This window comes from Balaenoptera acutorostrata, chromosome 20 (assembly GCF_949987535.1).
Source record: "Balaenoptera acutorostrata chromosome 20, mBalAcu1.1, whole genome shotgun sequence".
Taxonomy (NCBI): domain Eukaryota; kingdom Metazoa; phylum Chordata; class Mammalia; order Artiodactyla; family Balaenopteridae; genus Balaenoptera; species Balaenoptera acutorostrata.
Genome location: NC_080083.1, coordinates 27,432,065 through 27,440,525, shown reverse-complemented (window position 1 = coordinate 27,440,525; position 8,461 = coordinate 27,432,065). Strand labels below are relative to the sequence as shown.

General features: G+C 43.0%; 1 non-coding gene across 1 annotated transcript; it reads right to left on the bottom strand.

Moving 5' to 3' along the window:
* Positions 1-200: 200 nt before the first annotated feature.
* LOC114236958 (U6 spliceosomal RNA) lies at positions 201-307 on the bottom strand. Its single transcript, XR_003622793.1, has one exon. It is a non-coding gene; the product is annotated as a U6 spliceosomal RNA (small nuclear RNA).
* Positions 308-8,461: the final 8,154 nt, after the last annotated feature.

Below are 8,461 nucleotides of genomic sequence, written 5' to 3'. Positions count from 1 at the left end.
ATTCATAAGTGATTTGGGCTTGAAATTTTCTTTTCTTATAATGCCTTATGTCAGATTTTTTTTTTTTTTTGCCATTCAATTGGTGTCTTTATTCATACATGTTGATTTTTCCCATGGAGAAACTGTTGAAGGGAGAGGAGGGGAGGGCTGGGTGGGGAGCCATGGCTTGTTTTTCCTCCATCCAATGGAAGAAGTGAGAGAAAAATATGGAACAGTTTAAGAATCTGTGTATCATCCTTGTGCAGGAGCCATACTGATCTGTTCCGTATCATTCCAATTTTAGTATATGTGCTGCCAAAACGAGCACCCTTTGTCAGATTTTGATATTAGGGTTATGTTATGCTGGTTTGGAATTGTTTGTTCTTCCTTTGTTCTCTGAAAACATTTGTATAAAATTGGAATTTTCTTTTTTTTTTTTAAATCATCCATCATTCTACAACGATTGGATTAAACATGCTGTTTCTCATTTTATTTATTTATTTATTTATTTATTTATTTATTTATTTATGGCTGTGTTGGGTCTTCGGTTCGTGCGAGGGCTTTCTCCAGTTGCGGCAAGCGGGGGCCACTCTTCATCGCGGTGCGGGGACCACTCTTCATCGCGGTGCGCGGGCCTTTCTCTATCGCGGCCCCTCCCGTTGCGGGGCACAGGCTCCAGACGCGCAGGCTCAGCAATTGTGGCTCACGGGCCCAGCCGCTCCGCGGCATGTGGGATCTTCCCAGACCAGGGCTCGAACCCGTGTCCCCTGCATTAGCAGGCAGACTCTCAACCACTGCGCCACCAGGGAAGCCCCTGGAATTTTCTTTTTAAATTTTTAAATAGAATTCACCAGTTAAGCCACATAGGCCTGGAGTTTTCTTTGTGGAAAGGTTTTAAATTACAAATTCAATTTCTTTAACAGACATTGGGTGATCCAGATTTTTCACTTCTTCTTGGTTCAGTCTTAGAAAGTTTTGTTTTTCAAAGAATTTTTTGATTTCCTGTAAGTCATTGAACTTACTGCTGTAAACTAGAGTCAAAATGGATTGTTCACTTTAAAATATTAATTTTTTAATAAATCTTTATTGGAATATAATTGCTTCACAATACTGTGTTAGTTTCTGTTGCACAACAAAGAGAATCAGCCATATGCATACACATGACCCCATATCCCCTCCCTCTTGAGCCTCCCTCCCACCCTCCCTAACCCACCCCTCTGGTCATCACAAAGCACCGAGCTGATCTCCCTGTGCTATGCTGCTGCTTCTCACTAGCTAACTATTTTACATTTGGTAGTGTATATATGTCAATGCTACTCTCACTTTGCCCCAGCTTCCCCCTCCCACCCTGTGTCCTCAAGTCCATTCTCTATGTCTACATCTTTATTCCTGCCCTGCAACTAGGTTCATCAGTACCCTTTTTTTTTTTTTTTTAGATTCCATATATATACGTTAGAATATGGTATTTGTTTTTCTCTTTTTGACTTACTTCACTCTATATGACTGACTCTAGGTACATCCACCTCACTACAAATAACTCAATTTCATTTCTTTTTATGGCTGAGTAATATTCCATTGTATATATGGGCCACATCTTCTTTATCCATTCATCTGTCGATGGACATTTAAGTTGGTTCCTTGTCCTGGCTATCGTAAATAGTGCGGCAGTGAACATTGTGGTACATGTCTCTTTTTGGTTTTCTCAGGGTATATGCCCAGTAGTGGGATCGCTGGGTCATATGGTAGTTCTATTTTTAGTTTTTTTTAAGGAACCTGCATACTGTTTTCCATAGTGGTTGTATCAATTTACATTCCCACCAACAGTGCAGGAGAGTTCCCTTTTCACCACACCCTTTCCAGCATTTATTGTTTCTAGATTTTTTGATAATGGACATTCTGACTGGCGTGAGTTGATACCTCATTGTAATTTTGATTTGCATTTCTCTAATAATTAGTGATGTTGCACATCTTTTCATGCGCCTCTTGGCCATCTGTATGTCTTCCTTGGTGAAATGTCTATTTAGATCTTCTGCCCATTTTTTAACTGGTTTGTTTGTTTTTTTGATATTGAGCTCCATGAGCTGCTTGTATGTTTTGGAGATTAATCCTTTGTCTATTGTTTCATTTGCAAATATTTTCTCCCATTCTGAGGGTTGTCTTTTTGTCTTGTTTATGGTTTCCTTTGCTGTGCAAAAGCTTTTACGTTTAATTAAATCCCAATTGTTTATTTTTGTTTTTATTTCCGTTACTCTAGGAGGTGGGTCAAAAAAAGATCTTGCTGTGGTTTATGTTAATTTTATGTGAATTTTACCTCAATAAAAATAAATGAATAAAAATATAGTGTGGATTTTCTAGTTCCAGCCATGACTCAGTAGCTGTGATCAGCCTTAACTTCTCCTTATAAATGACTATAAAAGCAAACAAAAGATATGAAACAAGTGATTTCAGGCCTTGGGCAATTGCTGAGCTGCTACCCTGAGAGAAGGGTAGCACAAGAGGCAAACCCCATATTCACCCCAGCTTTCTTGCAGGGAAGGTGGTTTCCAAGTTTCAGAGGGTTAGGTGGAGCCCAAGCATAGAACAGCAGTTGCACTGGGTAGAAAAGCAGGGGCCTCATGGAGGAAACTGACCAGAGTTCAGAGCTGCTAAGGTGGTGGGAACTCACAGGGTATGGAGTGGAGAAAACTGCAGAAAGAGACCCCAGAAATCTGCAAAGGGGTTCCCTTAAGGGACCTAGACAACTGCTAAGCTGCCTATGCCCGGGGTGATTGTTCACAAGGTCTGGTAGAAAATAGCTGCTGAGGGGCTGAGAGTTAAACAGAGATTTCAGAGACTTCAGGATACTGGGGCAACCCAGTATTGGAGTTTTGACCCAGCCAGAGTGGAGAAACACAGGGCATTCAATGGAGACCCCAGGAAGACTGTGTTTTAGGAATAAGGACCATGCCCCAGGAGTAAGCACCATGCTGTAGGATTAAGGGCAAAACCAAAATAGACCCACCTTAGCAAAGACTCAAACCAAGCTTCAACAAGGCCAAGGTGACCCATCAAAAATTTAACTGTCTGACAGAATAAAATTCAACACTCTGTAGCAAAAGACTTTTAAAAACCCAGTCTCCATGCTACATCAATCATAATACCAAGAATGTAATGAAAAATTACTACCCATTTTTCTTTTTCTTTCTTATTTATTTATTTATTTATTTATTTATTTATTTATGGCTGCATTGGGTCTTCGTTGCTGCATGCAGGCTTTCGCTAGTTGAGGAGAGCAGGGGCTACTCTTCGTTGCCATGTGCGGACTTCTCATTGCAGTAGCTTCTCTTGTTGAGGAGCACGGGCTCTAGGCGCGTGGGCTTCAGTAGTTGTGGCACGTGGGCTCAGTGGTCGTGGCTTGCAGGCCCCAGAGCGCAGGCTCAGTAGTTGTGGTACATGGGCTTAGTTGCTCCACGGCATGTGGGATCTTCCCGGACCAGGGATCGAACCTGTGTCCCCTGCACTGGCAGGTGGATTCTTAACCACTGTGCCACCAGGGAATTCCACTACCCATTTTTCTATTCCTATAAATTTTCTTGACCTTTGTTCTGAGATATGATTAAGTTACTTAGACACAGTTTGATTCTTTTAGGTTTGTTTTTAAGCTTCGTCAGGTGGACCAAAGCAGCATTTATTCTCAGGCTAATCTTGTCCCGCTTTTTCTGATGCAAAACTTTTCTGAGGACACCAACTGAATATTCTATCTAAATTATGTGCATAGTGCTGCTATGATCATGTATGTACACGCATTTGTTTTAGTACCTCTTTGCAATTCTTTTGGGTGTATACTGGAAGTGGAATTGCTGGGTCATACGTTAAATCTAATGTTTAACTTTTTTGAGGAACTGCCAAATTATTTTCCACAGTGGCTGCACCATTTTACATTCCCATCAGCAATATACAAGTGGTCCAATTTCTCCACATCCTTGCCAACACTTGTTATTTTCCATTAAAAAAAAAAATTATAGCCATCCTAGTGGGGGTGAAGTGGTATCTCATTGTGATTTTGATTTGCATTTCTCTGATCACCAATGACATTGGGCATCTTTTCATGTGCTTATTGGATATTGTTTTAGGAAATGTCTATTCAAATCCTTTGCTCAATTTTAAATTATGATGTATTTTAAGTGAAAATAATCAGTATGGATACTATGATCCCAATTTGGTAAAATAGCAAACATTGTGTGTGTGTGTGTGTGTGTGTGTGTGTGTACGCAAATACATACTAGAGCATAATGGTTAGATACACAAACTTTTTAACACTGTCTGGTTGTATCCTGCTTCTGCCTTTTACCACTTGTATAACCATAGGCAAGTTACCTAATCTCTCTGTGTGTTGGTTTCCTTGTCTCTGAAATGGGGATAATTACCTCTTAGTGCTGATGTCAGGATGAAATGAGAATGCATGTAAAGGGCTTAGAACAGTGCTCATATAATAATAATAATAATAATAAATCATGCTTATATAATAATAATAACATCGACAATGATATACAGATATATGTTGGTATATGCATAGAAAAAGGTCTGTTAGGAAAGACAGTCAATTGCTAACAGGGATTTCTGTTGGAGAATAGGATTGGCAGGGGACAGGGCACATTCTCTTTTTAATTCATGTAGTTTTGTACTGTTTGAATTTGTTAAAACAAGTATATAAAAGAAAATTTTAAAGCTCAGTGATGTAAAAATAAAGGAACTTTCTGCTTTAACATTGAACTTTAACCTTAACCCTCAATCCAGGCTCTTCACAATTGCCGGATGGCCTTATTTTTCTTATGGCTTTTCAGAGGCTGCAGTTTGCAGTAGCTTTCCAAGAAAGGACGGTGGGGTGGCCCCTTTGCGGCCGTCCACAGCATTCCCTCTCCACTCCCCATCTCTGTTCTCCAGCTACTCAGAACTTCCTCTAGTTCACGCATGTCTTGCTTTCTCAGTCTTAAGAGACTTTTCACTTTGTTCCCTCTGCCAGGAAATACTGCTTCAGACTCCACCCCTACGTGCCTATTATCCTCCTGAACTTGCTTGCTGTGGAAAGCCTTACTTTGTCCTTCTTCCAAGCTGTGTTTTGTGTCCTTCCCTTCCCTCTGCTTGTCTAGTGCTCTGTGGGATGCTGAGTTTACCTCTCGTCACACCATATTGGGAATGATGTGTCTATATCCTCTGAGAGTGAACAGGTAGAACAGGAGCCATGTTTATTTCCACCATGGCTTTGTGATTTTATCCCCAAAGGCTAGCACATGGCCAGAAACATGGGAAGTGCCCATAACTTTTGTTAAACAACAGAATGAAAAAAGGAGAAACCTAAGCTGCAGCCCTCATCTGTGTATCCTGGCTTATTTAGTATATGACGCCACGCCTCATAAACATAGAGCTTTAAGGATCTAAAGAAAATCCTCTGGAGGAAATTTCCCCAAATGGAAAGCTAAGTAGACTGAAGACCCTTGGCCCTTCACACAATAGAGCTGCCTGCAGATTCAAAAAAAGCTGATGACTATCTCCCATCCAATTCTCCTGGATATTATTGAAAGATCATTTCTTTCTTTGAAATAAAGCAAGATGGGTTTTGTCCTAAGCCTGTGAGTTTCAAAACAGCCACCCCCTCAAGTTCCAGTGGTGGTGCAGCTGTTCCAAAAATGAAAATAATTAGAAAAATATTTGTAGCTCCCTGAGAAACAAATAGCTCAAAGTTTCCCAAATTTCCCTACAAAAAAATTCAGAGGTACTCAGTGTCCAGTACGTGGTTCTTGCACAGGGACATCGTAGAGTCGAGAGGCTAACGCTGAGTTAGGTTTCCAAGCATCCTTCAGAACAATGGTGTGCAAATGAGGGGTCACATGACTGCATCACCAGAACAGCTGAGTTCCCATGAGGCACTACTCAGGAAGGCACCCGGCCAGGAGAGTACATCCTTCCATGAGCCAATGTCCGGATCACAGTATTGCTAAACTTGAAAAATTCATCGCGGGTAATTATTGTTAGTATTGGTGTGAGTTATTGTAACCTATTCTCTTTGACTTGTGTATTTGATGGTTGTGTGTTTAGGTTGTTGTTACAGTGATGCTGGGGTTGAGTGTGTATTTTACTTGATCTTTTAAATTTCTCATGGAGTTTATGAGATTTTTAGTGATAATAAACATGGCTCGTTATTCTGGGTGAACAGGTAATAGAGTTATAGATGCAGGGATGAATAGGATATAGGAGAGATCACCTATATAGGATATAGGTGAGGCACCAATCATAGCCAACTGGAAGGGATGCTTAATGTGGCCTGTCCCACAGGGTCCAGAGAGGCCACTTGCCCCTCAATCTCAGCTGCCCTGCGGCTCACAAAAGATGAGAAGAACCTCTTTCCTGAGCATGTTCATCACTTAACAGACTTCCAGTGGCTGGGAAGCTGGCATCCCATGATGTCCCAGCTCCTAGCTGAGGTTGAAACTGATCTCTCTTAAGATTTCTGGAGCAGCCAAGGATGTGGATCTGGCCTTCACAGAGGGTTTTGTAACCAGGGTGGAAGTAGCCATAGTCAGAGTTACATTTCTGCTTCTTAATATCCAAGACAGACCTGGGAATCAGTGCCAATACTATTAATATTAATCAACACCACTGTCATCATAGCTAACATTTGAGTGTTTATTATGTGCCAGGCACTCTGTGAAATACTTGAGATGGAACATTTTATTTGATCTTCCCGAGAATCCTATGGGTTTTACCCTCATTTTACAAATGAGGGACCTGGGGCTGAGAAGCTAAGTAACTTGCACAAGGTCACCTAAGTTGTTAGTGGAGGAGGTAAGATACAAACACAGGCAGGTTTGGGGGCAGTGGTGGTGGACCCACCCTATGGTCACCTCCAATGAGTCATGTCCTTGCATTATCCTGTCCCCCTGAGTTTGGGCAGAACCTGTGACTTGCTTCTAATGCATAGAAAAGGCAAGGGTGATGGATGTCACTCCCAAGGTTATGCTATTTATTCAATAATATATGACTCGGGCTTCCCTGGTGGCGCAGTGGTTTAGAATCTGCCTACCAATGCAGGGGACACGGGTTCAAGCCCTGGTCCAGGAAGATCATACATGCCGTGGAGCAACTAAGCCCGTGCACCACATCTACTGAGCCTGCACTCTAGAGCCTGTGAGCCACAACTACTGAGTCCCTGTGCCACAACTACTGAAGCCCACGCGCCTAGAGCTCATGCTCCGCAACAAGAGAAGCCACCACAATGAGAAACCCATGCACCACAACGAAGAGTAGCCCCCGCACGCCACAACTAGAGAAAGCCCGCACGCAGCAACAAAGACCCAACACAGCCAAAAATAAATTAAAAAAAAAAAAAAATGACTCCGTCTTAGCCAACTGGAGCAAGATTCTCCTGATGGCCTCACAGAACAAGCACCCTGCTGTGAAGTGCCTGTGGAGAGGACCACGTGGCAGGGAACTTTGGGTGGCCTCTGGGACTTCAGGGCAACCTCCAGTCGACAGCCAATAAGAGGCTGGGGCCCTCGCTCATACAGCTACAAGGAAATGAATTCTGCCAACAACCTGCATGAGTTGGGGAGCAGATTATTTCCTAGTTGAGCCTCCAGATGAGAACGCGGCTTGGTAGGGACACCTTGACTGCAGCCTTGTGAGACCCTGGGCAGACCCAGGTAAGCCATGCCTGACTCCTGACCCACAGGCACTGTGAGATAATAGTGTATTATTTTAAGGCATTAAGTTCGTGATGATCTGTCACATGGCACAGAAAACTCATCCGCAGCCCATGCACTTAACCAGCCCACCCACATTTGCAGCAGGTCCCTAGGCTCTGGTGTGTGGATCCCCCTGCAGAGTTGCTTTCCAGGGAGTTCCTGCCTAAGTTCTTGGAAAAGGGCCAGAGCAAGGGAATCCTGAGCTTCTTTCTGACAGAAGGCTGAGAAGTGGGAGACCCAGAAACAATGACCGCCTTATCTGAAAGAAGGGTCAGCAAGAAGCACAAGAAGCCCTCTGGCCTTCTGACATTTCTGGGAAAGTGGAGACTTTGCGTAGGGATTGAGGCAGAGCATCCAAGGATTGGTCCTAGCAGAAATGTGCTCTTGTGACATTGTACAGTGGGAAGCAGTCTGAGACTTGAACCTAGATGTATCTAATGATGGTGTTTAGTTCAGTCAGTGCTGGGCTTCCAGGCACATTTCACCTTTACTTTCAGTGCTGGAATTTCAAGTATGGCCCACAGGCCACATGCACTTGGAGTGGTGCAACACCTGCTAGACACTTTCAGTTTCTCTGCTCCAGCGGGCATGGCCCTAAAAAGTCAGTACTGCAGGACAGGGCTGCCTGCATAATTCTTCCAAAGATAAAGTACAACCCTCTGCACGGGGACTAATCAAACTGGAAGTTTCCTCTTCCTGCTTGACCAGTGTGTGCCCAGCCAGGCCTGTGCAGACCCGCCTTAACACGCGCTGCTGTGTGA